The following is a 9189-nucleotide window of genomic DNA, read 5'->3' as shown; positions in this document are numbered from 1 at the left end:
CGGCACCTGCTCACATATTCGGTGTGTTGTGCTGTCTATCATGGCTTTAGCTCACCATCACAGATAAGCCTTTCTCCCAGACTTACAGCTAGAGAGGAGCACATTTCCAGGACCATGAGCACCCTGAGGTCAGGGTCTGTTTTTTCCACCTTGTCCCAGCATGAGGCTTGGGGGAAGAAGGTAAGGAAAGAAAATTTCAGAAATATTTAGGAATTACAGGCCAAAACAACATTTCCTGGTGGGTCAGTTTTTTAACTGCAATATTCTAAACATGGGAACTTGCACATAAGTGTAAAAATCCCTATCATTTAGCCCATGCTTTAAAATAGCTACTTGATTCAGTGGGCAGCTTCCTGATGAGAAGAGGTCGGTAACTGTGGCCAACAAGCCAAATTGGGCCCACAAGCAGACTTGTTGGAAAAAAGATGCAACAGAAATCACATGTGGTCCACAAGGCCTAAAACATTTGCTGACCCTTTACAGAAAAAGTATGCCAATCCCTGCTCAGTGTGTTGAAACATTTCTATAGTACTTATTCAAGTAATGGTCAAATAATGGAATGGTGATGTAACAGCTCCCATCAGACTTGACCTTCCTAGAGATAAAACTATAAACTCCAGATGTATGTAGTTAGGTAAGTAGGTAGATAGAACAACCTACCCACAAAAAAACAATTCCATTAGCATAGAGATTTTATCACCCTTGTAATAATTATTAAAACAACTAGACAAAAGAAGTAAATTATTTAGATGAGCTGAAGAAAACTGTCAAAAGCTTTGACTTCATTGATACTTTTTAGAGTACTTGCTCCACAGCAGCAGAATGTTTACTGTGAAAACCACATGCTAGGTGATAAAACACATCTCATTACATCTAAAAGGACTGAACGCATACACAAAACCTTCTCTCACCGCAATGGAATTAAATTCAAACTCGACAAAATATTTTGGAAAACCACAAATATTTAGAAATTAAACACTTCTGGTTGGGCATGGTGGCTCACGCCTATAATGCCAGCACTTTGGGAGGCCAAGGAGGGCGGATCACGAGGTCAGGAGATTGAGACCATCCTGGCTAACACGGTGAAACCCCATCTCTACTAAAAGTACAAAAAATTAGCCAGGTGTGGTGGCGGGCACCTGTAGTCCCAGCTACTCAGGAGGCTGAGGCAGGAGAATGGCGTGAACCTGAGAGGCGGAGCTTGCAGTGAGCCGAGATTGTGCCACTGCACTCCAGCCTGGGCAACAGTGCAAGACTCCATCTCAAAAAAAAAAAAAAAAGAAAGAAAGAAATTAAACACTTCTAAAATAGCTCATGGATCAAAGATGACATCACAAAATGAATTGGAAAATATTTTGAAAAGAAAAATAAAGCTCAAAATGTATAGGACACTGCTAAAGTAGTGCTTAAAAGTCATTTTATACCTTTAAATGCTTACAGAAAAAATGAAAAGCCTAAAATTGACCTAAATTTTTACCTTAGAAGACTATAAAAAGGGCCAAGTAAACCCAGAGAACATAGAGGAAAGAAATCATAAAAGGACAAATGAACAAAACAGAATAGAGAAAACTAACAAAGTCAAAAGCTGATTTTTGAAAAGATCAGCAGAATTGATACACACCTCATTACACTGATCAAGGAAAGACAGGACCGACTGCCCATATGGGCAGTGAAAAAACTATGGTCATCACTACAGATCCTACGGATATAAAGACGACAACCAATTGGAAAGGAAAGGGCGGGGGGTATTACTAAAGAGACTACAAATATTAAAGGGATAAAAAGAATACCAACTTATGCCAACAAATTTACCACCACAGATAAAATGGAAAATTTCCTTTGAAGACACAAATAGACAAAGCTCATTCAACAAGGAAAAAAACTTGATATTCACTTAAGAAATTAAATTTAGTATCTTCTCACAAGGAAAACTCCAGGCCTAGATGGTTTCCCTGGGAAACTGTATCAAACATTTAAGGAAGAAATAACACTAATCATGTATAACCTCTATGAAAAAGAGGAAGGGGGGATACTTCCAATCCCTTTTAAGGGGCCAGCATAACTCTAATACCAAAACCTTACAAAGTCATTACCAAAAAAGAAAATGAGAGGTAAATATATATCATGAACATCAATGCAAAAAACAAAAACAAAAAAAAACTTCAATCATCAGCAACCTGAATCCAGCAATACACAAATAGGATAATATGACATGACCAAGTAGGGTTTATCCCTGGAATGCAAGGATAAATATTTGAAAGCCAATCTAATTTACAATAGCAGAATAGAGGAGAAACCCCATGTGATCATTTCAATAGGTACAGGAAAAAAGCATTTGATGAAATTCTCTAACAGCACTCAGCAGACAGGAATAAAAGGGAACATACTCAACCTGATAAAGGTCATGTATGAAAAACTTACAGCTCAGTGAAATACTAGAGCTTTTACCCAAATATTGAGAACAAAGGAAGGTGCCGATCCATACTACTGTTCTATAGTGTTCTTGGAGTCCCAGTCATTGCAGTAAGGCAAAAATGAAGAGGAGAAGGCAGGCAGGCATACAAACAGATAAAGCATAAAGGTAGGAAGGAAGTAAAACTGTTTTCAGATGAGACTTTTTACATAGAAAGTTCTAAGAAATCTAGAAAACTACTGGAATAAGTTCACAAGACTGCAGAATATAAGGTTAGTATCCAAAAGTCAACTGTATTTTATATATTAACATGTTTTTGAGAGAGAGAGTCTTGCTCTGTCACCCAGGCTGGAGTGCAGTGGCACAGCCTTGGCTCACTGCAGCCTTAAACTCCCGGGCTCAAGTGATCCTCCCACCTCAGTTTCCCAAGTAGCTGGGACCACAGGCACATGCCACCGCATCCAGCTAATTTTTTTTTTTTCTTTTTACTTTTGTAGAGACCCACCTTGGCCTCCCAGAGTGCTGGGAATAAAGGTGTGAGGCACAAAACTTGGCCAGAAAATAAAATGTTTTTGAAACAGCAACTTCATTCATAATAGTGTGAGATAACTTTTGAAAATATATGTAAGATCTCTACACTAAAAGTCTCAAAACCTTGCTGAAATTAATGACCTGAATAAACGGAGAAATATACCATATTCATGGATTAGAAGACTCAATACTAACATTTTAATTCTGCCTATTGATTTACAGATTTGATACAATACCATCCCAGCAGACAGCCACACCACAACCTAACCCAATGTTTTAAGTAGGTAAAGGACTTGAATAAACATTTTTCCAAAGAAGATACATGGATGGCCAATAAGCACATAGAGAGATATTCAACACTAGTCATTAGGGAAATGAAAATCAAACCCACAACGAGGTACTTCACACCTACTAGGATGGCTGTAATATTTTTAAAAAATTTTTATCAGAAAGTAAGTGTTGGGTTGGGCATGGTGGCTCACGCCTGTAATCCCAGCACTTTGGGAGGCCAAGGCAGGTGGATCACGAGGTCAGGAGTTCAAGACAAGCCTGGCCAAGATGGTGAAACAAAAATACAAAAAATCAGCCTGGCGTGGTGGCGGGTGCCTGTAACCCCAGCTAGTTGGGAGACTGAGGCAGAGAATTGCTTGAACCCAGGAGGCGGAGGTTGCAGTGAGCAGAGATTGCACCATCCCACTCCAGCCTTGGTGACAGAGCAAGACTCCATCTCAAAAAAAAAAAAAAGAAAGTGTTGGGAGAAGTGGAGAAATTGGAACCTTCATACACTGCCAGTGGAATGTAAAATGACACAGCTGCTATGGACGACAGTTTGGCAGCTCCTTAAAAAGTTAAATTACCATATTGAATTGAAATTACCATACAGAATTACCATACAGAATTACCATATTGTCCAGCAACTCCACTGCTATATAGATACCCAAAAGACTTGAGAGCAGGGACTCAAATATTTGACCACCTATGTTCTTAGCAATATTATTCCCCACCTGAGTAACCAAAAGGTGGATGCAACCCAAGTATCCACCAAGAGATGAACAGATAAACAAAATGTGTAATATACATACAATGAAATATTATCCACCCACAGAAAAGAATGAGATTCTGATACATGCTGCAATAGGTAAACCTTGAAAACATGCTAAGTGAAAAAAGTCAGACAAAAAAGACCACATATTTTATGATTCATTGATATTCAAATATCCAGAATAGATGAATCCACAGAGACAGAATAGAGGTTATCAGAGGCTGGAAGTAGTGGGGGAATGGGAAGTTACTGTTTAATGAGTACAGAAATTGAGATGAAAAAGTTTTAAAACTAGCTAGTGGTGATGATTACACAACACTGTGAATGTACTTAATGGAACTAAATGGTACACTTTAAAATGGCTAACATGGCAAATTTCATGTTTACATTTTTGTATCTGATATCCCAGGTTTCTTAAAAGATACTTGCAATATTGAGATGGATTTTATATAAGCATAAGAGCTAATACCATAGAGCTAATTCTAAACTTGACAGAGAAATACAAAGTAACTATAATATTGAAAGCAATCTTGGAGATGAACAAAGTTGGAAAGCTACATTCATCAAGACAGTATGGAACTGGCACAAGGATGAACCAAGCAGCGTAACAACAAAGATTGCTCAGGAATAGAGCCCCACTTCTATAATGACCACCTTTTCAACAAAGGCCCTAAAGCAATCCAATGGGGAAGGGAAAGTCTTTTTAACAAATGGTGCTGCAATGCCCATATAGAAAAAGAATGAGAAACCTGACCTCTGTCACACACCATACATAAAAACTGAGATGGATCTTTAATTATAAGAGCTAATACCGGCCGGGCGCGGTGGCTCAAGCCTGTAATCCCAGCACTTTGGGAGGCCGAGACGGGCGGATCACGAGGTCAGGAGATCGAGACCATCCTGGCTAACCCGGTGAAACCCCGTCTCTACTAAAAAAATACAAAAAACTAGCCGGGCGAGGTGGCGGGCGTCTGTATCCCAGCTACTCGGGAGGCTGAGGCAGGAGAATGGCGTGAACCCGGGAGGCGGAGCTTGCAGTGAGCCGAGATCCGGCCACTGCACTCCAGCCTGGGCGACAGAGCGAGACTCCGTCTCAAAAAAAAAAAAAAAAAAAAAAAAAAAGAGCTAATACCATACAGCATTTGGTGAAAAACACTGAAAATATCTTCATGATGTTGGGTAGGCACAGGTTTCTTGGGTCACTGAAAGCAGTAACAAGAGAATTGTATCTCCTCAAAATTAAAAACTTCTGCTAATCAGAGGACACCATAAAGAAAACGATTAGGCAAGCCACAAATTAAAAAAATAATTTACAAAACATATCTGACAATGGACTAGTGTCCAGGGCAAAGAATTCCTGTAACTCAGCAATAAAAAAGATACATCCATACAATGTTATTCAGTGAGAAAAGAATTGGTTATCAAACTGAAAAGATACAAAAGAACCTTAAGTGCATATTATATTACATGAAAGCAGCCAATGTGAAAAGGCTACATGCTGTATGATTTTATGTGACATTCTGGAAAAGGCCATAGTGTGAAAACAGTAAAAAGATCAGTGGTTGCCAGAGATTCAGAGAGGGGGGAGGGACCAATAGGTGGAGCACAGAAGTTTTTAGGGGAGTGAGACTGTTCTGTATGATACTATAATGGTGGATATTTGTCATTACGTATTTGTCAAAACCCACGGAATATACAACACAATGAATGAAGCCTAATGTAAACCATGGGCTTGAGTGAATAATCTGTCAACACTGGCTCATCAATTGTATCAAATCTATCACACTAATGGCAGATGTTAATAAAGGGCAAGTGAGGGGTGAGGTGGAAGAAGAGGAAAACTCTGTACTTCCCATGCAGTTTTGCTGTAAATCTGAAACTGCTCCCCTCAAAATCTATTAAAAATGTAGGAAGAAAAGAAAGCAATTCAAAAAAGGACAATCCAGTTTTTCTTAATGGGCAAAAGATGTGTACAGATAATTCATTAAAGGAAATATATATAAACGGCATAAACACATGAAAAGGTACTTAAATCATTAGTCATCGGGAAAATGCAGAATGAAACGGTAAGACACCATTACTCACCAGAATGGCTAAAATTAAAAAGACTGACAAGTCCACAGATTGGTGAGGATGTGGAACTGGGAGTCTCATAATTACTGGTGTTAGTACAAAATGGAATGATTGCATTGAGAAAAGGTCTAGAAGTTTCTTATAAAACTAAACATGTATACATCTCTCATATTACCCAACAGTTCCACTCCTATTTACCCAAGAGAAATAAAAATCCACAGAAAGCCTTGCACATGAATGTTCAGAGAAACTTTATTCGTAATATCCAAAAACTGGAAACAGCCCCAGCACCTATACAATAGAATGGACAGATTGTATTCGATTCATACAAGGGAATACTAAGCAATGAAAAGTAACTAATCACCCATCTATGCAGCAATGATGGATGCCTCTCCAAAATGTTATGCTGGGTGTGTAGAAGACAAACACAACAGTAGAAATTGTAGGACACCATTTATATGAAATTCTAGAATATGGAAAACTAATCCAAAGTGAAAAAACGATCAGCATCGGCTATGTCTGGGGATGGAGGATGTGGGGACTGACTAGGAGGAAGGAGCATGAGGGGACTTTCTGGGTTGATGGTAGTGTTCCGTATCTTGAGAGAGGTCTGGGTTACACAGGCATGTGCGTTTGTCAGAACTCAAAAGAGTGCACACTTAAGATGTGTGTAAGTTTAACATAAATTTTACATTAAAAACACAAATACTGCCCTATAATTAAGTTGTATGCCCACGAAGGAAATGCATCAATGTTACCAGTTTACTCAGAAATGCACCCAGTGCACCGTGAAAGGATGAATGAAGGAATGGATGAAGGGACAGAGCATGGGAAGATAGGACGCTCCAAGGCAGGTCCAGTAAAATGACAGACATATACATTTCTACCCCAGAAATGATTTCAACATTGCTGTATGTTTGAAATGTGGGACCAATCGTTTAAATCAATAGAATTTAAGTCGTTTAAATGCTAACATGACAGTCCTACAACAGGACCAGCAGTTGTACTTTACTTTATTTCTTATTTTTATGAGACACAGTTTCTTGTTGCCCAGGCTGGAGTGCAATGGCGCAATCTCAGCTCGCTGCAACCCCCACCTCCCAGGTTCAAGCAATTCTCCTGCCTCAGCCTCCTGAGTAGCTGGGACTACAGGCACGTGCCCCCACCCCTGGCTAATTTTTGTATTTTTAGTAGAGATGGGGTTTCGCCATTTTGGCCAGGCTGGTCTCCAACTCCTGACCTCAGGTGATCCACCCGCCTTGGCCTCCCCAAGTGCTGGGATTACAGGCGTGAGCCACTATGCCCAGCCTGTACTCTTTCATAAACATGAAGACAGATGAAGAAAGGTAAAACAGTTTGCCTAAGCTGTGATTTCTAAGTGGCCCTCTTCAGTCTGTCAAAGCATTCAATTCATGAGAAAACTATGGAACTCCTGTTGTGTGCCGTGTTCTCAAGAGGCTGCAGTCCGGTGTGGGAGGCAGAGCAGTGGCCAGCACACAGCATGGTGAGGCGACAGAGCATGGGGGCTCTAATAGGAGGTGGGCAGGGCACACAGCCAGGCGCTGGTGCTCAAACCTAGTGGAAGGCAGAAACAGCCATGAATAAGTGGACAGTATTTTACTCCAGTAATAGTTCATTTTTATTGTGTCAAACAGTGGACTCTACACATATTATGTTATTTAACTTTTAACATATGCTTAGGAGATGGGCGCAACTTTTGCCATCGTCTGGTGGGATGAGAGCCTAAAATATGAAGAGATCACTTGCTCTCCACCAGTGTGATGGGCAGCCCAGGATCTGCACCCAGGCTGTTCTAGGATCCAGACCTTGACCCGCTACGTTCTCCTTTCTTCTTGTCGGTATCTTCATAACATTCTATTTTTAATTTTTTTTGTAGAGATAGGGGTCTTGCTATGTTGCCCAGACTGGTCTTGAACTGGCCTCAGGTGATCCTCCCACTTCTGCCTCCCCAAATGCTGAGATTAAGACGTTAGGCACCACACCCCGCCATCAACATTCTTCTTCACACATTTTTGTAAACCTTGTGGAGCCTTCCACTTCAGTGACGATCCCATCAACAGCTCACATTCACCACCTTGGGTGACCATAAGTCCAGCTCACAGTCACCACCTTGGGTGACCATAAGTCCAGCTCACATTCACCACCTTGGGTGACCATAAGTCCAAGCCACAACTCGACAGGTAGAGACTCAAAGCAGACATCGTATCTCTGTGTATATAGGAAGATGCATTTTCTACAGCCTCATGCTACCTTCTCAAGTCTCTCCGGTCCCAGAACAATCGTAACATGGAGACGGATGGCTGGAAGAATAGGAGCTTGACAGCCAAAACTCCAGACCCAAAGAGGAATGCCCCTAGATGACATCTCACCCACCAGCTGCTGCAAACCTGCCTGATCAGTCGTGAACCCCACTTGAGGAGGGACACTGACCGTTAGGTCTCACCCATTCTTAGGACTGTCAGTGTGACCGAAAATGCCACCTGCAGAGCCCAGGAGAGGAGCCCTCGCCTTTACCCCCTTTCCCTTCTCCATCCTTCTCCCCGAAGCCCACAGCTCAGTGCCCTCTCCTGAGGAAGCCTCTGATCCCACAGCCAAGCACAAGTTCTAGGCCTGTGGGCACCAACAGGAAGGGGCTGTGCAGTCAGGGAGCGCCAGCTCGGTGCAGGTACAGGTGTCTTAGTGCCCTGTAGGTCAGGGGCATGACCTATGGACCAAACTGAGCCATTCACAGTGAGGCCTCGCCTCCTGGGATCACAGGCACACACAGCTCCCCACAACCACTCCATATACACACACGCTTTTAAATTCCCGTGAAAAAATTAACTTTGCATATATGGGCCACATGCCCTTCCACATCCTGCTTAAAGCACCTCAATAGCCCCTAAGTTCCTGTTTAGTCAAAATGACTTGCCCTGGAACCGGGCGCAGGCAAGGCTGCCCGCATGAATGTGAGTCTGTTCACCCATCTCTGGTCCACAGCCCACACCAGGGCCTGGTCACGCTGCCTCCTGTCTTCTTCTGCGAGCGGGCCCAGCTGGCGTACGCAGGTGGCGACCTGGAATCAAGCAATCAAGCAGGTGCCTTCTCTCAGGTCACTCTTCCATACCTG

General features: G+C 41.8%; 1 protein-coding gene across 2 annotated transcripts in view; it reads right to left on the bottom strand.

The window, feature by feature from the left end:
* Positions 1-6293: 6293 nt before the first annotated feature.
* EXTL3 (exostosin like glycosyltransferase 3) overlaps positions 6294-9189 on the bottom strand; it is a 136706-nt gene continuing 133810 nt past the window's right edge. The window contains exon 8 of one of the 2 annotated variants that reach the window (XM_073018021.1): positions 6294-9189. The gene's annotated coding sequence lies outside the window, so the exon portion shown is untranslated. The other variant, XM_037983831.2, reaches the window with a different exon arrangement.

Source organism: Chlorocebus sabaeus, chromosome 8 (genome assembly GCF_047675955.1).
Source record: "Chlorocebus sabaeus isolate Y175 chromosome 8, mChlSab1.0.hap1, whole genome shotgun sequence".
Lineage (NCBI taxonomy): Eukaryota > Metazoa > Chordata > Mammalia > Primates > Cercopithecidae > Chlorocebus > Chlorocebus sabaeus.
Note: the sequence above shows the minus strand (reverse complement) of the source record. Positions and strands in the feature narration are given on the sequence as shown.